This window comes from Dermacentor variabilis, chromosome 8 (genome assembly GCF_050947875.1).
Source record: "Dermacentor variabilis isolate Ectoservices chromosome 8, ASM5094787v1, whole genome shotgun sequence".
NCBI classification, from domain to species: domain Eukaryota; kingdom Metazoa; phylum Arthropoda; class Arachnida; order Ixodida; family Ixodidae; genus Dermacentor; species Dermacentor variabilis.
Genome location: NC_134575.1, coordinates 108518435 through 108545783, shown reverse-complemented (window position 1 = coordinate 108545783; position 27349 = coordinate 108518435).

Genomic DNA, 27349 nt, shown 5'->3' with positions numbered 1-27349 from the left:
ATCTTCATTAAATCTGCTGTTGCTGGCGCATGCTAAATATTGGCTTCACCACTGCGAACTGTAAGCGCTGCGGCTACGTGCGGATTCAAAATCTGCAGTACCAGTACCATTATGGCGTTCCAAGTAGCTTGAATTAAGTGCCTTTGACGTCAAGCCATACCCAGACTTTAGCAGCAGAGATGACTCCTCTTTATGTAAATCTCTCAAATGCATAAATGAGGCAGTCATTTTGAATTCAAGACCAACATCATTGTTCAAAAGCTAGACGCGTGGGTAGAAAAGGCAACTGCCCGCATTTTTCCAGTTCAGCCAATTATTTCTTATGCGCTTAGAGATTCACAGCATCTACTACGTAAAATAGCGGTCGATCTGGGCCTGCGGAATGTGGGTAAGCATGACGAAGCATCGCCTTTGGCAGAAACATCTTCACTGCCTTCCTGTTTAGTGAGTTATGGTCACAGACAACAGCTATGACCGTGTACTCAATTTCTTGTAAGCGTAAGATTACCTTCTTCAGCATGGCATGAAGTTGGTCGCCCTGTATGGTTTTTACCGGAAGAATGTGTGCTACCTCCTGGATTGGGCCCAGCAGACCTCTAAACATAAATACGTGTACTGATATGGCTGCCTCCTTGGAATTCACTGCAGCGCCACGTATGTTCCCACCCTTGTAAACAAAACGAAGGCTTCATATGAATTTCGTCAAGCATCAACCTCGCGATGTGTTCATGTGGCTGCAGATGTTTAAATGAGAGGCATACTGAAGGAAAGTTTCATCGCAAAATCAATTTCTTGGTGCATTTGAACAGATGAGCACACTTTCCTGATAGTGCTCGGATGGGGCCAGGTTAGTGCACTCGTTCCTCTCAAAACTTACAGGCACGCGGTGATATTGTGTGGAGAATGCATGAAAACACCATTACGTGTGTTCTATACTGAATACGCTCTGCATAAAGCAGTAGTAGCTGTTCCGTTATGAGCTTTACAGCCCCTTTCTTGTCTTCGTTAGTGCTTCCTTTAATATGTCTAGAAGGAAACGTATTGTAAGCGACAGGCGGTGAGATCTACAGCGCTCCTCAGACAGCATACACAGGTTGTCGAAAATTTCCAACAAGGAGCTTACTTTGCGAACTGAGTCCGGTACAACAGCGTTACCAAGGTTCGTGATCACGCAGCCTTGATAGCAGGCAGACACTCGAAGGTTTTCGAACACCGTCAATGACGGCTTCAACCAAGGTTCCCGATCGTCGGTGATGTTCGAAAACGTCGTGCACTTTATGGATCACAGTCCACTTCACCGACACTGAAGCAACTTGCAAGCGCGCCTTGAGTTCTTCGAGGGACGAAAAATAGTCTCTCTTCTGCTCCGCTTCATGTGAAGCCAGTAACTGTTCGACAGCACGGGCCAGTTGGGAAGCTTCTATTCGCCTCCTCTTGGTATCAGGTGCTTCTCTTGTGCTGTGCTATTGCATAAAGGTACGAAGGACAGCCGGAAAAATCTGTAGGCACATATCCACGGCGCAAGCGCGGTACTGGCAGTGCAGCTGTAAGAACGCTTCCTTATCTTGGATCCCTGTATGAAGTCGAGGTCTTGATTCATGAAGCGTGGAAATGATCCGCGCAAATCTGCAGCAAGGTACAAACGTCTCGTAAACGCCTGAGAAGCCATTTATTAAAATAACCTAATGTTCTCCGCATTGTGTAAGCGTGTTTACAGTGCGTGTGGGCACAGTAAGTCTATCTGGGCTTCGGAAGTATCACAGTAAAAGTGCTTAACAAATACGAGCGAATAGAAGCACACAAGAGGATAATCAAGAATTTTTACCTTAGTGTACGAAGTGGGCGCTCAGTCCTTCCTCAGAATGGCGCGTAGCCACTTCTTGAAAGTGTCGTCGTCTTTAGGGAAAGAAAACATTTCTATCCTCTTCCCCGCATCGTGGTTGCCGGTGCACCCCGGCACACTACACTTATTTGGCATTTTAGCACCCACTTCACATAGCGCAAGGAAACAAAACTGCTGCAAAACAACAAAAGGAAACTAAACGCGGCCACACCGTTCCAACCAATTATTCGACGCGCTTACAACGAGGCTAAAGCGTCAATGAACCAGGTTAAATTCATGTTGCTGACGCTGCGGCTTCTGGAAGGGTCAGCCTGTCGGATATGACGTCAAAATTTTGGGCGCTGGCATGAAATCTCTTCAGGGGGTAATGTCTACGCACACGTGCTTCTCTGTGATTGTTTGACCTGTCCGGCAAGGCCAGGCGGCAGCCATCGTCACGAGACAGGGTGAAGTTTGCAAAGAAAAGCTTCGTTTTTAAAAATAAGTATGTAACTGGATGTCTACTCACCAATGATCACAGAATATTGCCAGTGATCAGCGCAGATGCAGTCGTCCTTCTTCTGTACCGCTTAGCTTCTTGAGACTTGCTTATATTGCTTCCCATCGAACAGGAAATTTTGTAATAACTTTTTTTATTTTTTTAATAATTCCGATATATACACTTTCGTACTCTCGTACACGGCTAGAACCTTCATCATGTTTTCCTGGGCAGCACATGAAATAATTATAAATAGAAGAGCAATGGTGAATATCATAATTGTGTATCCCTTCATGACGGCAGCACGTACTGCGGACGACATTTCGAACAATAACCTTTAGACTTTACAGAATCCAGCTGACGCGGATGAGTTAGAAGTAAAATGGCGAATTTCTGTGGTATGCTGTGAAGCGAGTTTCGATCTAATTTGATATTGTTACCTCGGAAAAAAGCACAAATATGACTGTACGCCAGTGAATATAAAGGCACATGCCTCACAAAAATGCCCAGTAACATTATTTAGGACTTCCACCAACTTTCTATTTACTTTCCTGACAGTCTATTTAGGTTTACATTTTAGTAACATTTTTTCATACACTGTCAAAATCCTTCTTTCTTGCTCTTGCATGAAAAAAATTTATACACATCGTTAAGAGATTTTCTCTTTCCTCTTGTGTAAAGAACGTTTTAAATACACCGTTAAAAGTCTCCCTTTTTACTTTTGTGCAAAGAATATTTTAAGTACACCGTTAGAAAACGTCCTTGTTATTTATGTATAAAGATATACTTTAACTACACCGTCAAAAGACTTCCTTCTTTCTGTTGTATAAAGAACATTTGTTCATACACCTTTAAGAGGCTCCCTACTTACTTTTGTGTAAATAATATATAGAGAGTTTAACTACACCCTTTACATACCGTCCTATAACCATTGCCTAATTAAAAACTTTAATACTCCGTCAAAAGTCATGTTATTTTGTTTAAAGACCGTTTTACTATACATCCTCAAAATGTTCTTTTTCCTAAAGGAAATGAATCCTTAATACGTCAACAGCTCGTAAAATTTGCCGAAATATGTTTAAAATGGAAAGTAACATGATAGTTTTTTTATTTTTTTCTGACATTATTGCCGATATATAACCTAGTCAGGAGTCAACTTTTTTTAATTGCAGTTCCAATCCAAGTCGGTGGCTATATTGTTGACGAAATGCTGCCAAAATGTTTTAAGAAATATGTTCCCAAACGGCTAGAACTAATCTTTTTAAAGGTTCTGCTGGATTACGTGAGCGTGCGGTGACGTCAGCACACTTAAAAAAAGTTTCCTTGCGCTACGCCACCTGACCGGTGTGATAGCGGAGTACCGTGCAGGCCGCGCACCAGTTACACAGCTGTACTCGGCCTTAGGGGTGGTTAATTAAAGGATGATTTACGCTTGAGCCGCGACACCGCCCACTTGCCGCACGCGTGCGCTTGTGCGGAAAACTGCAGATTTCGCACTCTCGTTCACAATTTTGGTATTCACTGGGTTCGCACGTGCACTGTAACCTGCAATATGTGTACAAGTTTGCGAAATCTGCAAATTTTCACCCGACCACATGCGTGCGGGCAGGCGGGTGGTGTGGCGTGGGGCTCGAGCGTAAATCGGCCCTTACCATGCACTGCTATTGCAAGGCCACCAATTGGCTTTGTAGCGAGATAATCAGGACAGTGCACTCTGCCATATGAATAGTATGCCCTAAGCTGAACACGCCATCACAGCAGCGTCATGATAATTGTTAAAATAAGAAAAAGAGCTGAAACGCCGAGTAGCACGGCGCTGGAACTTTGCCACTCACACATCGAAAAGGCTGCAAAATACAGCTGCTGCTGGGTGAGAGGGAATGTTGACCTTAGAAAACGTACACGTCGAAAAAGAAAAGCTGAACTCTATCCAAGTTAAACCTTTCCGTGAAAAAAGAATGACGTTATCCTTACTGTTTAAGAAAACGTAGAAATGTTCGCGTCCATATTCTTCTGCTTTCGTCCCTGGCTCCTACCGATGGCTTCTGCACAATAAGGGAAACTAATAGGACGTTGCATCAAAGTGCAGGCAAGGTAAATATATCAACTGATCTGCTTTACGGCGATGGTTGCTGGCTGTGAGAAAAACAGATCGAACAGGCATAATTCTGCACTCTCAGCATTCAGTGCTTTCGTTTCATAACACGGCGGCAAAATTAAGAGCAACGACAACATTTTTCGGTGCCCTTCCGACATTCGTAGTTATCCTATTCCGGATACCAAAAGCCAGGATATCAAAAGCCATGCTTTTGCCGTGTTTCGGGCGTCTGAAAACCCGTAACGTCATTGCCGCCACGCTTTGGACATATATTTAACTATATAAATACTTCTACAATAGATTTCAGCATTATTTTGGGCTGTGCGCCATTAAGCAAATTCCTGTCTCTGAAAGCGGCAACTGCTACAGGATGTTTTAGCGCAAAACAGATTAACTGCACAATTTACCCTATATCATCTTATTTTTCTATTTTTATTACATTTCGAAAAAACGGTCGGTTCTCAGAACAATAATTGTCTCGAAAGCTAAAATTATACAGACCCTAACTGAACAACAAAATTCAACCGAATGTCATGTCAGGTTCTTTTTCAACCTATGCGATAAGGTGCATTCCTTCCTCTAAGTGCAGTTCCCAGAAGGTGATGCACAGAGAAGGGCCCGTCACACTTGTCACCGAGAGGTGGTGAATGTCTATAGTAGTATACAACTTAAAAAAAAACAGCAGTTTGCAACCAAGGCACACGGAATGCGCGGGGTTGTTACTCCACCAGTCAACCACAGAAGCAAGCAAAATCGTCCTCAGGTGACCATTTCAAAATGGCGCCGTAATTGATACCTCCGGAGCCTCTGCTGCTCTTGAAAAGTGTTTTCATCGGTAGAAGCGATGAGGTGTGCACCTAACATTGACATAGTGTATGGAGTCTGAGCATTTCACTCTTCAAAAGTCCGGGGTACAGTTCATTTCACTGCTGACTCCGTTTTACTAGAGAAACTTCACTGCCAACTGAAGCGAAACTTGACAGTAAATAGTTGCAACAAAGCATGCGTTTTATCTTAGTTTAATAAAGGATTCGGCTTTTATCTTTCCACTACAATAGACGAGTAAAAACGCGCAAGATTACGCGCTTATAATTTTATTTTTGTGGTTGCCTCCTTATTTAGGTAATAGGGAAAATCTGAAGCACGAACTATTTGCAGCGTCTCGGAGGCACAGTGGCTGGCGGCTGTGAGGGCGCTGGCGGGGCTTCACTCCAGACTTGAGTTGTGTCCCACTGCAGGTGACATTCAACCCTCGCAAGGTACGGGGGACGGAGTGCATGGTACGGCGTGAAGAGTGGCTTTAGTTCCGCGGTGGTCAAGGCGAAGCGGGTGAAGGGAAAGAATGTCACATGCCTCTCTGGTGCATGCGCACAAATTGACAGTGGTCTAAGTCGAGGCAAAGAAGGAGGCCATGGCCATCAGTTCCTTTGCGACGTGGGCGTGGTTCTGTCGGATCGACGTAGGTGTTTCGTCGTGTATTGTAGCAGCAATCTCGCTATTTTTGCTGCTGTTTATGCTTATGCTGTGTTGGGGCTGATTCATCGATGCAAGACAACCAGCACCGTGCTTGCGAAGCCTACGGCATTCTCTTCGTTCCGTGATGTGAACGTTTCTGCAGCTTCTGTGCCAACTGCAATGCAGTGTCGTGATGCTGATTTAATATTGGCAATGTCCTTGTTTTAACTGCACACTGCACAAGTAGCGTACCGCTCTGCCTCAAGACAGCACTGCGCCGAAGTTTTGTCTGTCTCCGAATTATAATAAAAGGTACGTTTTTTTCCATAATTTTTCATAAATATATTCATTGATATCATTTTCATTTAAGTTTCCTATGCCGCATTTTGATAGGTTATTATAGCGGGAACTGTAATGACGTGAAATGATTTAGGAACGATTTTCACACATGAACTATGCCGCGTGATGCGGTTCACTTGAAGTTGCTATAAACACGAAACGTACAAACACCATCTTTTCAAAGCGGTCGCAATGCCTTAATGTGCGGTAAATATGTGTCTCTTCAAACCACACTGACTGGGACCTCACTCTACCGTTTGTCACATTTGCTTATAATTCCTCGCGCCACGACACAGCCGCTCATTCCCCATTTTTCCTTCCATTCGGCTGAGAATCAGCACTGCCTCTCGGACACAACCCTCCCTGTTCACGCGGCACCGACCAGTGAATATGCACTTGACGCCATCGCCCTGCTGTGCCCACGCAAGGGAAATCGCCCGTGACCGCCTTCTGAAATCCCAAGAGGGTCAAAGGCGTTCGTACGACCGGTGACACCGCGGGACGTGCACTTTCCGCCTGGTTCTTTGGTGCTTCTATGGTCTCCGTCGCGTTAGGTAGTCCTGTCAGAAATACTGCTGTCTCGTTACACAGGCCCATACAAAGTGCTTCGTGACGTGACTCCCGTCAGCTAGGAGATCTGCTTCCCAGTACGGTGATATCGTGCACGTTACACGACTGAGGCAGCATCACCCTCCAAGTGATGACATTTAGATGCTCCGGGACGCCGCTTCTTCCGCCGGGGGATTATGCTACACGTGTGTGGTATTTAATTGTTTGAACGAGGCGCGTGGGCGCCATCACTCTAGAAAAGAGACGGAAGAACGAACTGGGCTCGCGCTGTGAATCTAACCGGTCAGCGCTGCAAGCGCTGTAGTAAATATAACCCATAAATAGTTACTCGTCTTACTGACTCGTCCTTCACGTAATAATATTATCTGATAATGAACTCACTCCTTGCTCTTTCCTACTCAGGCTGTATATACTGGATGAGAGGTAGTGAAATATTGAGCGTATAGTTTAACGGTTCACAATGACATTGGTTGCACTGGATAGACAAGTGGGAATGTGAAAGAAAATCATTCGCACTTGTCTAACCACTGCAACCTATCTAAAAAATAACGCACAGCGCGAAGGACAAGGACTGCGATAGACGACATACACAGCGCTGCTTTCCAACAATATTTTATTGCGTTGCCACATCGTGTGTATATATACAAAAATATATACAAACAAATTTTGTTTATATACACACGATATGACAACGCAATAAAATATTGTTGGAAGTCAGCGCTGTGTATGTCGTCTATCGCAGTCCTTGTCCTTCGCGCTGAACGTTATTTTTGATCATGGATTACCAACTAGCTCAAGCAACCACCCTAGTTCAACCTACGTCATTGCGAACCGGTATTTTTTGACACTGATATCTTGTTTTCAAATAAAAATAAACAAACACGTGAAATTACGGAAGCGTTCCATATAGTAAGGCATGCTTAAAAATGCATCAGTCAGTCATTGGTTGCTATCACTGACAAAGGACTTGTATTCTTGAATACTGCTTCAAGCTGTGTAATCTGTTCAGATAAAAATTGATGAGTCATTTTGCACATGCTCGGTGCATCTAACTGTCTCTTTTATGTTCTGCGTCTTTCCAAAATTAAACAGTTGTGAGTAAGCGCTCATATGTCCACCTTCTCTGTGTCCTTGTTTATTGTGCGCGCAACAAATTTCACCATGAATAAGCTATGTAATTGTCTTACTGAGTGAGTAAATTATTTATGCAAAAGATTGGTTACAAACTATTTTCAGAAACTGAAAATATTCAGGCAACAACTTTCGGGGGCTATAACAGTAGCTTTAGGCTGTTCCCCCTTTTGCGGAAACGGCCTTGCGCACTTTCCTAATTTTAATAACATGTGGTAAACACAACGCAGAAAAGTATATGCATTATAAATGGTGCCCCATCCTTGCAATTTCCTCTCCAAGTATACAAGGGATGGCGGATACAATTTTAGCATTCATGTGAACTTGCACGTGAACCTTGTGAAAAAGATACTGTTAAAAAGATAAATGTTACTAGGGGGCCAGTAAAATGTGAGTAGCAAGTACATAGGCGCATGTAAGTAACATATTACTACATTGTTACTACAGTGCGTGAAGACTTGCGTTGGTCGACGGCTACTAGAAGGTTTACAGACCATCTATGAACATGCTTCTATTGAAGTATCGTGGCAGATTGTTGACAGGATGTTACAAGGGTGTATAAAGACGAATGTTAATAGGTGATTGGTAGGAGGTTGGCACAACGTTTACAAATATTCTACAATTGGGAGAATGTTATTATGGTGTATAAAGAAGGCCTGTTAATAGGAGATTGTTAGGAAGTTGTCAGAACGTTTGCAAATATTCTGCAATAGGAAGAACGCTAATAGCTGATTGGCAGCAAGTTGGCAGAAGATATATGAACATTCTTTTTTTGAAAGAAAGTTGCTTGGGTGTATAAAGACAAATGTTCATATGAAATTTTAGGCAGTTTAAAAACATCCTATGAACACGTATCTAGTCGGAGTTGGTAGCTAATTGTTTCTAAGGTATTACTAGGGCGTTGTTATGATGTATGAAGACAGTTGGCAGGACTTCAAATGACTGTTGGAAGGTTCTAGTAGCAATAGCCGAAAAAATCTTGCTAGAAATTTTTATAAGGGATATGCATGTAGCATTACCGCGATTTAAGGGACGACGAGAATTTTATCTCTATAGTCATCGTCTTTTCAAACATCATGGAGATGCACTAGGTCAATGGGAATAACTGTTCTCTAGCATTATTGCCGGTCGGAGGCGAACCGTCACATAGCACAACACAGAGCCCTAATTTAGCACCAATACCTCGTAACAGGAAGTTCGCGACAACATTTCCACAACTGGGCGGCAGAGCTCGAGTAAATGGATTCGCGTGGCGTAATCAGCAGTGAAATGTACTAACATTTTTCAAGGTATACGTGGGAAAAGACCAAGGTCTTGTCCAACGCGAGAAAATGGTTTGGTGAGTATGTCCAATAACTGAAGCACCCCAGCAGGTATCACGGCAGCGGTTTTGCAACTTAGGTATGATTCCTAGGTGCCGAGTAATCGCGGACAGAATGTGCAAGACCTACCAAAAACAAACCACTCCGGAAAGGCTCATATACGTGACACAGGTGAGGTGTGTGGATTTGCATTAGAATGGATGCGTTGTGAATTTTGGTGAGACTCTCTGGTGTAAGCACCTAGGCACGACCATAAGAATGTCAGGACCGACAGAGTGAAAATTGTGGTTGTTTCGGGCATCAACCTAAGGCACATATTTGTGGAACGTTGCGAGATTAGGTAGTGAATCCAAGTGGTCGATAATTTCTTGCAATGAAGGGTCATGGTTCTGTTTTTCACCGATTCGAATCAAATTCGACAAGCACAAATAGAGTGTGTGCTGTCTTCATCTGCGTTCTCAGCGTTGTCTCTTGGATACTGGGCGAACAACGTGCATCTTTATGCAAGCAGCCGGATTTGTGCATGACCAAATATAAAAACTCGTGTACTTGCTGGGCTTAGTGACCAAGCCATACTGAAGGACATTTTACGTATGACAGCCAGCAGAGAGAGCGTTGAATGGTAACTACAGAAAACAGTCATCGTTATAAGTATGTTCTAAATTTCAAAAATACGTACACGTGAAACACTCGTGCTCTGTGAAAGAATAATTGTGGTGATAGGCTATAGGCTTATACGAGACAGCCTGCCTGGGCGATGAAAAGGCCGTGGACAGATTGAAGTTGCGTTTGTACTGCGATAGCTTCATGGACACTTACATCATCAGGGACCCCTGCAGGTGTAGCACGAAGTGAAAAAGGACCGGATGTGTCATGACGAGGCCAGTGAGGTGTGTCAACGGGGAAGCATGCTGACGGTCATATGAAAAAAGTACGCCTTACATCAAAAGCTGCCTAAGGCACAACGCTGTGCCCAAATAATTCTTCCCGAAGCAACCGATGTAACAGCATAACTGTAGAAAACGACGCGAACATTAGGCACATTCTTGCAGAGATGGGAACACCAGAATTCAACAAGGCACATATTTTTATTCAGCCTGCTTCCATACCTTTCCTACAAACGAGATGGCCACGAGCTGAGATTTTCGCGGCGCCCAAAGTGGCATTTCGGCGAGTTAAGCAGCTATCCAGTCCTACTGAAAGCGTCCACGATTGCTGATGTCTTTCTTCTGTTTGGAAAGTTGCAGAAAAACAATACAATGTCCAAATAACATGCTGATGTGGTACACGAGTTCAAAAGTAACCAGAGTGTTGCAAATACTGAACTACGTGACCTTAACTTGCTAATAATGACTGTTTCGGGTTGCACATGCTGTCTTTTGATGGTCCACATTGTCTACAGCTTTCTGCCAGTGCGCGGAGAGAAAGTCGAAAAAAAGATAGCGGGCTCCATGCGAGCAACCAAGGGCATCACTAATGCGTGGCAAAGGGTTTACTCCTTCTTTCCAAATTCTTATATGACGAAATTCCAAGCAGAGTCGCCAAGGTGACGTCACTCGGTCTTAGAGACCGTCATTAAATTCCAATGCTTCTGGATGGTGCATGGCCCTGATTCCAAAATTTATTTGCTTTTTATTGCGATAGATAGAAGTTATATGGGCACTACAAGCGCATTTCCACCTATAAAGTCCAACGAAGGTAAAATTATCGCCGCGCGCCGTGCACTGCAAGTGCGAGTGAAAACGTGAGAGGGTGAGCCGGCGAACGCTGCTCAACCTTGCAAGCGCGAGCAAGGAAGGCGAGCCGGAAGCGCGCCTTCTCCTGTCGCCCTCGAGGCCGTTCTTCCCCGGCGGCTGCTGCTTACGGCGCGGCCGTGCGGGCACCATATTTTGAAAACAATCTGCGACTTGGCGAAAGAGCCAAAGTGAGCGCCCGCGCGAGCCTCATCTTCAAAAGGATCTGCGATGCTTGGAGAGTGCGGATAGTGCCGGCAGCATCGTATGCGCTCTGCTTTTTACGTTTCGTTCACGTTGAAGCGAGAGATGCTCTAACGTCAATTCGCTTGCAGCAGCTGCCGCGATTCCTCACTCCAGCAGTTACACAGCGAGTTTCCGCGCTCATCGGGCGAGATGTGTTCATGGTTACCTGCGGGCGCGTGACACCGTACTTCCTAATTTAGTTAAAACAGGTTGGCGGGCTAGTTGGCATGAATCTACCGTAAAATGTCTAAGCGGGAATGAATCAGGACGTAAAAAGAAACATACACAGACACAGCGCTCTCTCTCCCTCCCTCCCTCTCTCTCTCTGTCACTATCTGTGAGAGTGTGTAAGCGCGACTGATCGAGGACGTAGAAAGAAACACACACACAATCATTCTTAATTTAGTGAGCCAACGAATGTTTACAAGTCTGTAACGGCCGATAAAACTCCTATCCTTACTTTTTATCTATCTTCTACTACCTTCTATCTATCTATCTATCTATCTATCTATCTATCTATCTATCTATCTATCTATCTAGCTATCTATCTATCTATCTATCTATCTATCTACTATCTATCTTCTATCTACTAATTTGCTGTCGCAATCGGCGCTTCGCGTTGCGTGCGAAACGGAGACTTTTTCAAACATCCATCGCGTTTTAAAGAAGCGTGATCATCTGTGTTCATATGTTCGACACATACAATACTGACCGCGTCATTGTGATGGAAACGTAGTTATCTGCGAGAATATCCGATGTCGAAAATTTACAGCGAAGCTGTTAAGCACTCCCCATACGTGGGCCAATCCCGAAGCTAGTGCAATACCGGGCCGACCCGCGGTGGAGGTGCAACGGGCATTAAGTACTCCCTCTACTTTGCCGAAGCCGAAGATAGTGAAATGCCTGGCCGACCCGTGGCGGAGGTGCCGTTCACCATTAGGGGGCCCACACACGCAGCTTCGCTAGTCATCCTTCTTCACAGATTGGAAGGGCACTGAGATTTTTGAGTGTGAGACAGATTTGAAATTCTAACGAATTGACCGCTGTGATGGAACAGGAGGTGGCGTGTTAATCGCTCGGTCAGATTAATTTTCATTTTTTCATATCCCTATTGTCTGCAGTTTAGAATTAATGTGTCCATGTATTCCCAATGATTATAGCGACATGATTATTCATGACTATTACCGGTCAGCAAACCGCAGCTTAGCCAGTTTTTCTGAAATCTATGAGGCAGATAATACCATTTTTGTCACGGATTGTTATTCTCCAATCTACCTAAATTGAGATCCGCAGATGACTCTCTAATTTTTCTAGGATTTAGGTTCTGCGCAACTAATAAGGAAACGTACCTGAACTACGTGACCAAAAACATGTCTAGCCAATGTGATCCCTGATTTATAAGCTTTATACTTGAGGGCTATGTCCCCCCAAGTGCGTTAATAAGAAACATAAACATGTTCGGTATTATTTTAAAGCAGATTTTACGATGTAAATATATCGACACTGCAGGAACACTTTTGCCGGCGCCGTTGATGCTCGAAATAAAGTCCAAAGACGATAACGCCTTCATTGCGCGCCACACGCTGTATGTGCTAGTGAAATCGTGCGAAAGGAGCCGACGATCACGGCTAAATCGCGTCCGCGCGAAAGGGAGGAGAGCGGGGAGCAAGTGCGTCGTCTTTCGTCGTGCGCAAGGCATCAAACGTTGCTACGCGCCGGAGGGCGGGGCATGGGGGGGGGGGGGGGGGGGGCGACGGCGTTCTACTCCAGCTGCGACTGCGTATGTGGCGGCTGCGCATGGTCGCGCGGCGGTAACTTGAGCGCGATTTGCATTGGAGGTAGCGTCTAGGTGCTTCGACGGCTCGTAGCTTTGTTGGCGCTGCGTGTTCACGGCGCTCAGTTTGCGTTGAAGCGACAGAAAGTACGAGAGACACATCGCTACCAGCTCATGCCACTCTTGCTCACGCCAGCCTTTCGACAGCTAGCATCCGCGGTCATTCAGTGTGCTCATGTCTGCTGCGGGCATTGACAATATGCTTGTGCAGTTAGCTAGCAAGCGAATAATGAGCAGTTGATACAGGCGATGAAAGCGCTATCCTTACTTCGTATGGCTGGCTGGTAATTTGCTATCGCAAACGATGCTTCGCCTTCCTGGCGAAACTGCGACATTTCTAATAACAGAGAGCTGTCTCACTATATTGACGAGCTGTTTTGAACGAAAAGTTAAGTCTAATTGGTCTATGGAAAAGAGCAAGGTAAGGTATTCAATACAAAATATTATTACGAGCTCAGCTCCAAATGTGTTTTCACTTCTTCGGTATGAAAAATCGACCGAAAAGGCTGAGTAGCAGGTCATTTATCAAAACCTAGATCAAACAAATTTGTTGCATTGGTGAAGTAACATTTAAAAATTAACGATTCCTTCTAGAGCAACGAAAGTGCTCTCATGTCTTATTTACGACACCGGGATCATACTGAATTAAAGGAAATAAGTTTTATAATTGCATTAATCAAATACATTTTTTTAGAGTTTACATCCTAACTAGGCGGTTTTTGGATCGAGAAAATGGTAAACAAAAAAAGTTTTAAATGAAAAGTTATGTTTTTAGTTCAACCTCTCCAAAGACCACTGAACAATAATTAAAATTTCAAAGAAATCCATTCTTTCATTGCAGTGAAAATGTCTTATACGAGTCAAGACATCGTTTTCAGAAATTTTGTTTGAAGTTTCAACTATTTAGCCATCCTAGTGTCCACCTGGGGTGCAGTATGCAGTATCACCTGCGTCAGACTTCTTTCGCAAACCTTTTCTGGCACTTGCCTTTGTCTTCCATCGTTGTTTGCATGACCGTTGCATTACTTTATTGAAAGGGAAAATAGCAACTTAAGCCATCTTTTTAGAAGCCACTCCCATTTGCACGAGCAGGTGTGTATCAGATGAATGGATGCAAAACTTTAATAAAGGTCCTGAGGTACGCGACTCAGCGCGCTGCGGGCCGCTCCCACGTTGGGACAGTCAGGCCATGCCCGACCGCCGCATCGTGGGTCCTCTGGACAGCCCATAGTTGCGCCCCGGCATCGGGGCTCTTGATAGCGGAGAGCCACTTGTCTTCATTGATTTGTTCTGTGCCTCGTAACGAGGGGCAACGCCAGAGCATGTGGTCTAGGCTAGCGATGTCATTGCAGCGCCTGCAAGAACTAGTGGCATAGGTGTCGGGATAAATCTTGTAGAATAAAGCCCGGCTGGGATACGAGCCTGTTTGCAATAATCTGAGGGTCAATGCCTGCGCTCTATTTAACTCCTTGTGTGGAAGGGGAAAGTCTCTCCTGCCGAGATAGAAGTGCTGCGCAATTTCATTGTATGTGGTCGGTTGGTCTCTGTTCTCCACCACTGCGGGCTGGCGTTGGAATTCTCCGTGGTCGCGGAAAGCGAGACCTCGCGCCTTGGAGTGGGCCAGCTCGTTGAGGTTTGTGGGGCCTCCCATGATGGATCCCATGTCAGCGGGGAACCACGTGAGAGTGTGGGTGGCGATGCTTTTGCCGTCGAGGATGCGACAGGCTTCCTTACACACAGCGCCAACGCTGAAGGAGCGGATGGCTGCCCTGGAGTGGCTGAAGATATTGGCATGTTTGTCGTCCAGGGGGGCCAAGGCAATGGCCATTTGCTCGGCTGCACGCGAGGACGTGCTTCGCACCGAAGCGGCGTTAACGGTCGAACCCCTGTGGTTGATCGACACTACCTTGAAATTGTTGCTGTTGCCATACTGGGCCGCGTCAACGAAGCAGCTGCCTCCAGGGAGTTCTGTCGCGCGGCGTAGGAGCGCCACCGCCCTGGTCTTCCTTCTTTCTACGTTGCGCTGGGGATGCATATTCCGCGGGGTGGGCGATATGATGATTCTTTCTGCTCTTTCGGAAGGCCCTGATAGGCGTCTTCGACAGTGGCCGGGGGGACGCCCATCTCTGTAAGGAGTCGTCTGCCTGCCCTGGTGCTGGAGAGCCTGAGAATCTGTGGCCTTTCTTGGGCTTCTGCAATTTCTTCCAGGGTATTATGAATATCCAGCTGCAGGAGTCGGTCGGTGCGTGTGTAGTTTAGTAGTCCGAGCGCGCTCTTGATCCCCCTCCTGATCATGGCATTTAGCTTGTCTCGCTCGGCCCTCTTCCAGACGTGCATGGCCGCTACGTACGTGAAATGGCATAACAAGAAAGCGTGGACTAGCCTTATCAGATTCTCTTCGCTCAGGCCTCTCCTTCTGTTAGCTACCCGCCTGATTAGACCGATGACGCTATCCGTCTTTTTTGCCAGTTTGTGAATGGTGATGCTATTCGTGCCCGCCCCTTCGAGTGTCATTCCCAAGATTAGAATGGACGCGACTTTGGGAATGGGATCTCCGCACTTGGTGTAGAGATTAATGTCAATTTCAGTGGGGGGTTTCCAGTTCTGTGGCTTGCGGCCCTTTCTAGTTGGGCTGTAGAGAAGGAGCTGTGATTTCTTTGGGGAGCACCGGAGTCCCGTGTCGGTTAGACAGCGCTCTGTAGTGTCGACAGCTTCCTGGAGAGCGGCTTCGATTTGTCCATCACTGCCACCCGCGCACCAGACAGTGATGTCGTCTGCGTAGATCGTGTGACTGATTCCCTGGACCTTGCCTAGGTACCTTGAGAGGTCGACCATTGCGATGTTAAACAGGAGCGGTGAGATGAGTGACCCCTGAGGGGTGCCTCCTCTGCTCAGCTCCATTTCTCCGATTCCAAATCTCCAGCCTTGAGGATGGCGCATCGTTTGCTCAAGAAAGATCTGACGAAGGCATGGAAGGACGAGCGTTGGTCGAGTTTGGAGATGGCGTCGAGAACGAACTCGTGACGGATGTTATCAAAGGCCTTCTCCAAGTCCAAACTAAAGATGGCTCTCGTGTCCCGAGTGCAGCGTTCCAGGATTTGTATCTTGATAAGCTTCATGGCGTCCTGGGCGGAGAGGCATGGCCTGAAGCCTATCATGTTGTGAGGGAAAAGGTCGTTGGTCTCGATATACTCGGCAATTCTGTTACGGATGGCGTGCTCGGCCACCTTTCCTACACGTGACGTCAGTGAGATGGGGCGGAGGTTGTCCAAGCTCGACGGTTTACCGGGCTTTGGGATTAGTATGACCTTCGCCAACTTCCATTCTTCCGGTACAATTCCCTCCTCCCAAATCCGATTTATCTCATCTATGAGAAACTCGATCGATGCGTCCTCTAGGTTTCTGAGTGCCTTGTTGTTAATGTGATCCGGGCCGGGCGCTTACCTACCATTGAGGTCGTGTAGGGCGCGACAGATTTCACTGACTTTGAAAGGCTCGTCCAGCGCGGAGTTCGGCTTCCCTTTGTATACTGGGTATGCCGCATCATCTGCCACAGTTTTGAGCGGCAGGTACTTCTTAGCTAGCATCTCCAGCACGTCCTTTTCCGAGGACGACTTCTTGGCTTTGTGGAGCGCTTTAGCGAGGACACTTCTCTGGTTTGACTTGGTGCCGGAGTCGTGGAGCAAGTGTTTGAGAAGATTCCACTTGCCTCCCGTGCGCATCTGCCCATCGATTGAATTGCAAATTTCATCCCATTGCCGCCTAGACAGGGCTTGGCAGGGCTCGTCAATCTGCTTGTTGATCTCGGCTCTCTTTTTCCTGAGCTTGCGATTTAAGCATTGGCTTTTGCTTGGCCTTGGCCTTGTCCTTGGCCTTGGCCTTGGCCTTGGCCTTGGCCTTCCTTGGCCTCGAGAAGGTGTGCTAGCCTGCTATCCATTTTGTCTGTCTGTAGATCCGTCTCTATGGCTTTGGTGGTGGAGCAGACATCTTTCAGAATTAATGCGCACCACTGGACGAGACTCTCCGGCTTTTTACCACGGGCGGCGCGTGACTTGCGAGCCTCACGGAATTTGTCCCAGTCAGGGACCGAGAAGGCCTTCTTTCTTTTCTGCTCCACTTGTAAGCTGGTGACCGTGATGTAGTGATCGCTACCGAGGTCTATGAGCAGATTCTACCACATGGCTGAGACAGCGTTTTTAACAGAGGCGAGATCTGAGACAGAGTCCCTGGTCGAGGAGGTGCCACGTCTGGTGGGAAAGGCTGGGTCCGTCAATAGAGAGAGTGCCGCATCTCCCGCCTCCTGCCACAGGCTTCTGCTCTTGACCGTGTCGTGAATGTAGTTCCACGCGTGAAAGGGGGCGTTGAAATCGTCGGCCACAACCAGTGGAGAGTTTCCGGCGAGTTTCGTTGCCCTAGTGATGATGGTTTTGAAACGTTGTCTGTGATCTCTCGGGCTGCTGTATACGTTAAGTATAAAAATTCTGGAGATGTTTGATTGACTTGGGATGACTTCTACTAGGGAGGTCTCCGTCTTGCTATGCCGGACCCCTAGATCGTGTGCGATGAAAGTGAACTTGCTGCAGTCTAATGTGCAGATTCCTCTGCCTTCCCCGCGGAGAGCAAGAGCTTTGTATCTCTGGAGTGAAACCTGCTCAGTCATTGTTTCTTGCAATAATATAACATGTGGCTTTTCATTGTGGGGGCGATCAAACTGCTGGAGGGTACATCTTTTATGGTGGAGTCCCCTGCAGTTCCACTGCCAAATACAAAATTGGGTGTGTCGCCCCATCATTGCTGTATAGAGCACCTTCCGGCGTTGCTACTAGGGTCTCGAGGGAGATGGTTCTATTAATCGGTCCGGGGATGTGCAGTGGTGGCGGCTTAGGTACCGACGCGCCATCCGGGAAGTAAACGGGACGTACGTGGGTCTAGGTCGACGTCCTGATGTCCATTTCCTGCACCTTGGACTCTATCTCTGGTATTCTGTTTTCTAAGCATTGAATTTTGACGTTTTGCGCGTCTGACTTCTGATCCCCGACCAAGAGTCGCTGATCCACTGCAGATCCACTGCAGTTCATTAATCTTCTTGATCTCGAAGCAGATGGAATTCAACATTTCTCTGACTTCGGACTTGGCTTTAGCCTGTACATTATCGGGCATGCTGGTAACGGCCTTTCGTTTCGCTGGGTTGCCCGAGTGGCTTGCATCCACGACTATGGGAACGTCTGCTGTTTGGGGAGAGGGGGTCCTCGAGGGGGATGAACTAGGGACTGGAACGAGTTGAGGTTCCCGAGGGGGATGGGGCGAGGGGGTCACCGAGGGGGTGCCTGAGGTGGTTGAACTAGAGACTGGAATGTGGTGAGGTTGATTAGCCTTTCTGAACTCTGCTATTTGGGCTCGCATTAACTCGATTATGCTGCGCATCTCGGCATTTTCTTGCTTACGCTGAGCTATTTCAGAGGAACCATGCTCTGGTGCCGCACCCCCCGTTACCTTTTCGGCAGTTCTCGCTCCCCTCCGCACCCTGTCTGCCCAGGTGACGCCTTGTTTCCGAGGACAGGCTGGCTCCTCAAACCGGACCCTGTTCTGTGGGCGCCGGGACGTGTACCTGGAACGGCTTCTGGACCTCGAGCGGCTTCTCGAGCGGGAGCGCCGGCTCGAAGATCTAGCCGGTTCGCTTCCGGCGCATGTCTGTGCTGGTGACGGGTCTCGATTCCTAGATTCCGCATTTCTTTCCCTTCTCCTCCGTCGAACGATGTACGGGAGTTGGAAATTTTTTTTTGCAAATCTTGTCCGCTGTGGCGTGCGGGCACCCGCAGAGGCAGCAAGTAGGCGAGCAGGTGTGGTTGTCGTCGGGGTTGTTGGCCCCACATTTCCTGCATAGTTTGTCCTCCGGCGTTGGGCAGACGTCGGCTCTGTGGCCTAGTCTACCGCAGGAATAGCAGCAGTCGTGCTGCCTGAGTTACAAGGAGCACTTGACTAGCGCAGAGCCGTAGAAAACGTAGTTGGGGACCTTGTAGCCGTCGAAAACGATGACTACCGTTTCACTATCATTGATTCGCTTGGCTGCCAGGGCTAAGGGATTTCTCTCGTTGAGGATGCTTCTGTCCAGGTCGGCCTGGCTCTCCGACAAATCAATTTGTCGTATGACACCCTTGTACGTGGCGTGCGGCGCGGCTTCGTAAGTGCTGAGTTCGTATTGTTTGATTCCCAGAGTGATGCAATTCATCTTTAGATAAACATCTGCGTTATCGCGAGACGCGGTGCTGAGGACGATAATATATTGTGTTGCGTTGGGGCAGACAATGTCGTGGCTAGCTTGGTCGGGTGTGAGTCCTGCCGCGGCGGCGACGGCTCGACCAAGCCTTGCGGAGCCCGTTTTCTGGACATCCAGACCACCCCTGGGGCGGACGATAATCTTCCAGTGTTCCATCGGAAGCTGAGGCATTCGCGACGATTTGATGATATTGTGATTTAGGCTAATGGGCTTCCTGCCGCCATTGAGACGCTCGCGGTGCCCCTCGCTGCTTGCCGCTTAACGGGTGCTGTCGCGACGAGAGACACGCAGGGCGTTTTTCTTGACAGCGGCGGAGCGCCAGCCATGCTCCGCACCAAATTCTTCCGGCGGAAGATCGTCTCCTTGCATTACAACAACCATTCCCTCTGTCATGACGAGACGGAATTAACCCTGCCCGGCGAGCGCTGGTTAGGCCTTGCCGTCAGACTGAGAGGAGCGCGGCGTCACGAAAGAGAAGCAGCTCGAAAAGCCGATGAAAAGGCCACCCACCGTTGAAAAGTCGGTATCCGTGGGTTCCTCTTTTCTTTATGCATCCGCTGGTGCAGAAATCATCGAGATTGAGATGAATTGCTAACCGAAAATATTGAAGCAAGCAGGAGCCGATGTGGGGCACGACCGTACTACTGGGCCTCTTCTTCTTCCCCCTCCGTGTATCAGAAGCACGATTATCGCGCGCTTGTGGTGCAACTACAAGCGCGCAACTTGTTGTATTTGTTCTCCATTATATGAATTATTTTTGGTCCTACTTTGAGAAAAGATGTTTTGGCTACCATCACCCCTTAAAACGGCTTCTGAATAAAAAAGAGAGAAGGCGTACATCCGCAGAGCTTAGCAATCTAACATTGCTGATTTGTGGTGTAAATACCACCACGGAGCATGAAAAATGGAATATGTCAAAGCAATAATTTTTTTCAATAAGATTCTTCACTATCTGCGTAATATTCTAAAATGATTTGGGACAGAATTGATGAACCATATTGATAGTATATTCTATCTGCGCTCGCAATGGAAAGTTAGCAATGCCTTTTTCTTAAGCGTTTAGATATTGTTCCTGCGTATTGTTTGATGAATTACCCACCACGGATCCAGTGCTTATATATTGTTTTAGTGTGTTGCAGTTATTTAACAACCGCAAGTTGCCTTCCTCAAAAGAGGTGCTAATGGTAATAATTATACTTACGCACATGTGACGTTAGAAATTCGCAAGATCCCGCGGTCTCAGTAATTCACAGTGTCTGTTATGATATCGCTGAAATGACGTAAAGGCGAAAGCCCAAGTGCCGATTCATTAAATATGGGCACATGACGTACATGTCCCCCTTAATTCGCTAGATCATCCTCCTAAATCTCCCAGTCATCACACTTATTTATGTTGCCTTTACTCACCAGACATATCCACCTAATTCGCTTAGTGATCGACCTAATTTTCTCTATAGTACTTCAAATTTCGCTTTATGATCCCTATTTACCATCCATCTTGCTTGCTTACGAGGTATGAGCGATTTGTGATGACTATGGTGTCTGTACCTTTTGGTATCGTCTCCGCGTTTTCGCTCAAGAACATTGAAGGTTCCCCGCAGGGGCGTCTGCGTCAGCAGGCGTTTGGTGTGTTGCGACACCACGGACCCGAGCACACGAGGGTTGGACCCTCCCGCGTGTAGCCGTGCGCGGCTTAGCCGTGTCTGGGGAAAAGGGGATCCTGGGGGTTGAGCCGATGCTGGGTGTTTGGACCTTTAAGGCCCCCCGGCGGAGGCAACACACCTCTTCGGCCTCGGCTTCACATAGACGGCACCCCCGGACTGACCCACCCGGGGGAAACCGGCAGTCGCCTTTTCCTGTCCTCCTCTCCGATCTTCGTCTTTCTCTCTCGCCTTTTTCATCTTTCCTGTCTTCTCTTCACTTCTGCTAACTTCCTAGTCTCCCGGCGGCAAGGGTTAACCTTGTGTAGCTAGCCAGCCTTGGTTATGCTGTATTTGGTTATAGCAGCGATGTACGGCTGGCGTTGGCAGGGTTTCTCTAGCAGGAACTCCTGTCACGTCCCCCTGTTGGGCTCCATGGTGGGTGGTCGGCATCGCGGCCGAAAACCCTACTGTACTCATGGAAAACGCTTTTCCTAAACTCCCTGGTCGCCCTCACAAACGAGGGCGCACCGAAGATCTCTTTCAGTTTTTCGGACGACAAGTCCAGAACTTTCCTAGATATCATGTAATCCACTCAGAAAACCCAGACAAACTAGTGCGTAACATTTCACCGTTCCTTGTTTCGAAGTCTTTAACTGAAGTTTTTGGAACAGGATATAAGGCGTCGAGAATGACAAGTGGTGATCTTCTCTTGGAGCTCCACGATAAGAAACAGCATGAGAAACTGCCGAAACTTGTCTCATTTGGGGAGACCCAAATAACAGTAACTCCGCACCGAACCATGAACACCACACGCGGCGTTGTCTCGGATGATGACATGCTAGAGCTCACTGAAGCTGAACTCTTGGAGGGTTTCAGTGAACAGAATGTCATAAATGTAAAGCGAATTAAGATCAGGCGAGACGGTAAAGAGATCAATAAGAAACACCTGATACTCACTTTCGGTTCAAGTGTCCTCCCCGAGTCCGTCGAGGCCGGCTATATCAAACTTCGTGTTAGGCCATACGTGCCCAATCCTCTCTGATGCTTTAAGTGCCAAAGGTTCGGCCACAGTTCACAGAACTGTCGAGGCCGGCTGACATGTGCCAAGTGCAGTGACAAAGAACATTCCTCCGAAACGTGCCAGAATACTCCACATTGTGTCAACTGTGAGGGCGAGCATGCCGCATACTCGCGGTCCTGCCCGTCCTGGAAAAGAGAAAAAGAGTTTGTCACAATCAAAGTCAAAGAAAATATATCTTTCAAGGAGGCACGTAGGCGGGTGTCATACCTGTCTAAGAGCAGCTTTGCCGATGTGGCGCGTAAGGGGGCAGCGTCCGACCCACAGGCAGTGAGTCGGCAGTTACGCCGTCTGCCCCCGCGGCGGTTGCAGCTAGCGCTGCTCCGTCAACCGAGGAGAAGGGACCATCCACCCCGAAGGTGGGTGCAGCCGAGGCTGCCCCAACCTCCGAGGCCCCTTCCAGCGCTGGCAACGGCCAGCGCAGCCAAATCCCTCAGGGAGCCCCATCGACCTCCGGGCTGGTGGGCGCAGGGGTCTTGCCCTCCAAGGCGGAACTCCCTCTGAAAACCTCTCGCTCGCAAGAGCGCTTGTCCGGCGCCTCACACGAGGCAATGGACACTACACCTGTCCCCAAGGCGCACCAAACGCCTAAGGAGCGTCGAGAATCGCTCGAACGCTTCAGAAAGAACAAAACACCTATTACAGGGCCTCGAAAGGGCTCTGTAATATAAAGCATCCACTCCGTTTCCGTAAACACAGCACCAATTTACCTTAAACATGGATACACAAATAATTCAATGGAACATCAGAGGTCTCCTTAGAAACCTTGATGATTTGCAAGAACTCATCCACAAACATAATCCAAAAGTGCTGTGTTTACACGAAACACACTTAAAATCTAAACACACAAACTTTCTCCGTACTTATGTCACGTTTCGCAAAGATCGCGATGATGCCGTCGCATCATCGGGTGGTGTTGCGATTCTTACTCATAGAAGTATTGCGTGTCAACCTTTACAGCTACAAACGCCCCTTGAAGCAGTGGCGGTTCGAGTTGTCCTACTAAACAAACTCATCACCATTTGCTCCCTTTACATACCCCCGCATTACCAACTGAACAAACATGAATTTCACTCCTTGATCGATCAATTGCCAGAACCTTATGCTGTTCTTGGCGATTTCAATGCGCACAGCTCCTTGTGGGGCGACTCTCGTATAGATGCGCGAGGTCGCCTTATTGAACAGTTCCTTTTTTCTTCCGGAGCGTGCCTTCTCAACAAGAAAGAACCCACGTATTACTCTCTTGCAAACCGATCCTTTTCGTCAATAGATCTTAGTATAGTCTCCCCGTCTGTACTGCCTGAACTTGAATGGGAAGTTACCGACAACCCTTACGGTAGCGACCACTTCCCTATACTGCTAAGATCATATAAAGAAAACGAATATCCATCATACGCTCCTAGGTGGAAGATTGAGACAGCTGATTGGGAGAAATTTCGATCTCTAACTAGTATCTCATGGGCTGACCTGTCTTCGTTAGGAGTTGACGCTGCAGTCGAGTTTTTTACAGCATTCATAATAGATGTCGCATTTAAATGCATATCAGAAGTAAAAGGCTTGGCCTGCAAACGGCGTGTCCCATGGTGGAACGACGATTGTAGGATCGCTCGTAAAAAACAGAACAGGGCGTGGGGGTTGCTACGCGCTTCTCCCACTGCAGAGAATCTAGTTAACTTTAAAAAAGTAAAATCCGAAGGCAGGCGAACCCGCCGACAGGCCAGACGAGAAAGTTGGCATAAGTTTCTATCGAGTATTAACTCGTTCAGAGATGAGGCGAAAGCCTGCAACAGGGTCAATAGGATAAGAGGGCGACAAGCACATGCACTCCCTTTGGTAAACACAGAAGGCGATACCCTACAAGATCAGGCGGACTCACTTGGGGAGCACTTTGAGAGCGTGTCAAGTGCCAACCATTACTCGCAATCCTTTCTGAAACATAAACAAATAGAAGAATGTAAGCCACTCATGAGAAAATGTCAACAGAATGAACCATACAACTGTCCTTTTAGCATTGCCGAGTTGAGAGCTGCCTTGAGCGCATGCAAGAGCTCTGCACCGGGATCTGACAGAATCGTGTATGAAATGATCAAAAACTTACATAAAGACACCCAAGTTACACTAGTCACAATTTTCAACACGATTTGGGCTGCGGGATACTTCCCGACTGCATGGAAAGAAGCCATTGTGATCCCGGTTTTGAAACAAGGCAAAGATCCTTCCTCAGTGGCAAGTTACCACCCGATAGCCCTGACAAGTTGCCTTTGTAAGGTATTTGAAAAAATGATCAATCGCCGTCTCGTGCATCTCCTAGAGTCCAGTAAAATGCTTGACCCATTTCAATGTGGTTTTCGGGAAGGGCGATCTACAACCGACCATCTTGTGCGCATCGAAGCGAGCATTCGCGATGCCTTCGTGCACAAGCAATCTTTCTTATCTGTATTTCTGGATATGGAAAAAGCGTACGACACAACCTGGCGGTACGGAATCCTGCGCGATCTTTCCGCGCTAGGTATCCGCGGCAATATGCTAAATACTATAGAGAGCTACCTAGAGAACCGTACATTTCGAGTGAAAATAGGTCCTGCACTGTCGCGTACATTTATACAGGAAACTGGAGTACCCCAGGGTGGCGTACTCAGCTGCATGCTCTTTGTCGTAAAGGTGAACACGCTTCGTGCATCTTTACAACCAGCTATTTTCTATTCCGTCTACGTAGACGATATACAAATAGGTTTTAAATCCTGCAACCTCACAGTCTGCGAGAGACAAGTACAGCACGGTTTGAACAAGGTGTCACAGTGGGCAGAGAAAAATGGATTTAAAATCAATCCTCACAAGAGTTCTTGTGTCCTGTATTCAAGAAAGAGAGGCCTGGTTCCGGATCCTTGCTTAGAACTGTGTGGACAACAGATACCTGTAAACAAAGAACACAAATTTCTAGGTGTTATACTTGATAGTAGACTCACTTTCATCCCACACATAAAACATCTTAAAGAAAAATGTCTTAAAACAATGAACCTATTGAAACTTCTATCGCAGACTACGTGGGGTAGTGACAGGACGTGCCTAATGAATCTCTATAAGAGCCTGATTCGGTCACGATTAGATTATGGTGCCGTGATCTATCAGTCTGCCGCCCCGAGTGCGCTAAAGATCCTAGATCCAGTCCACCATCTAGGAATCCGCTTAGCCACGGGCGCTTTCAGAACGAGTCCCATACAAAGTTTATATGCAGAATCGAATGAGTGGTCACTTCATATCCAGCGAACATACATCAGCCAAACATATTTTTTGAAAGTCCACTCTGATCCTCAACATCCGTGTTATAATACCGTTAACGAGATGACATACGCTACACTCTTTCGCAATCGACCCTCCGTAAGACAACCTTTCTCGCTGCGTGTGAGGGAGCTTAGTGAAGAAATGCATGTTCCACTCCTCGAGCTTCGCCTAATGCATCCAGCCAAGCTGCTACCTCCTTGGGAGTGGCAGCTGATACAATGCGACACATCTTTCGTTCAAGTTACAAAGCACGCTTCAGACATTGAAATCCAAATGCATTTCCGGGAACTCCAACACAAACACTCCTGCACGGAGTTCTACACAGACGCATCGAAGTCGCACGACGGGGTGTCCTATGCAGCCGTCGGTCCATCCTTCTCGGAATCCGGCGTACTGCATCCGGAAACTAGTATCTTTACGGCTGAAGCCCACGCAATATTATCGACCGTGAAGCATATAAGGAAATCAAAACTCAAAAGATCAGTTATATATACGGACTCCCTAAGTGTTGTGAAGGCTTTGATATCGTTCTGTAAGCACAAAAATCCTGTTATAATTGAACTGTATTCCATCTTATGTAACGCATATATATCTAACCAGCATGTGATTATATGCTGGGTGCCAGGACATAGGGCCATCGAAGGTAATGTTCTGGCGGACCAGATGGCCATGTCAGTTGCATGCCATTCTGCTAATCCCACCGCTGCAGTTCCTGTCACAGATCTGAAGCCCTTCTTGCGGAGGAAACTACGAAATCACTGGCAACGCCTATGGGACGCGGAAACAAATAATAAGCTTCACGTGATAAAGCCACAGTTAGGATTCTAGCCTTCCGTAACAAAATCGCGCCGGACAGAAGTCCTATTCTGTCGTCTAAGAATAGGACACACATTTGGCACACATAACTTTTTACTCACCGGAAACAAGCCTCCAACCTGCGGTAGATGCGGGGAGAGGCTCACCGTCCTCCACGTCCTTCTGGAGTGTCGGAAAGCCGAATATGAAAGAAAGAAACATTTTCCCATAGCATACCGGCAGCAGATCCCCCTTCATCCAGTAATGTTACTCGGCCCAGAACCGCTATTTGACACCAACGCGGTCCTAAGTTATCTGAAAGATTTGTGTTTGATGTTTTTAGCCCCACATGTTCGTAGCGTCTCCTCTGTTCAGAGGATGGCGCTGTGATAATTATTTTGAATAGCACATGCCTCTAGGCCCTTGTGGTTCAAGGGCTCTGGCGAGGCAGCAGTGCTCCAAGAAATTTTACCATCTTATATATTTTATATTTTGCATCAACCTTCTACGATGGATTTTAATGTTCATAGTACTCGTCATTAATCATCGCCATAATTTTATAGCACATAGATTTTACGCACTTTACAGCGACTATTTTTAGGCCACTTTACAGCCAAGTCACATCTTCGTCACAGAACTCATCATTCCACCGCGAAATCACTAACACTGTCTTGGCGCTCTTTGGCCATATCTTGGCCATATCTGGCCCTTGCGCCACTAAACCACATACATTCATTCATTCAACATTGAAGGTTGAGTGAACGATGAGACATATTGTTAGTCGGATGTTGCGAGTATAGAAAGATTATATTTACAACATACGTACAGGCTGAGTGAGAGTAGTTAAGATGGCTGACCACCAACAACGCGCAGCAGCCAGCGTCTCCAATCTTCTTCCTCCTCTCTCTTCTTTCATCCTTCCGTAACAACTTGAAGGGGCAGCGCAAAAAAAACGCTGCCCCTTCAAGATGTTCAACCAGTACCAACTCGCCCAAATGTCGACCCTTCTACAGTATCTTCCGTAACAATATAAAGATTTCACCTTCAAAACAACAAGTGCAAGAGGAGGTCAAGTTGCGGGTTTGGGTACTAGCAGGTACTTTCATTAAAGCTTGCCCTGGGTACACGCTTTTTCAGTTATATACACGTAGTTATTATTATTATTATTATTATTATTATTATTATTATTATTATTATTATTATTATTATTATTATTATTATTATT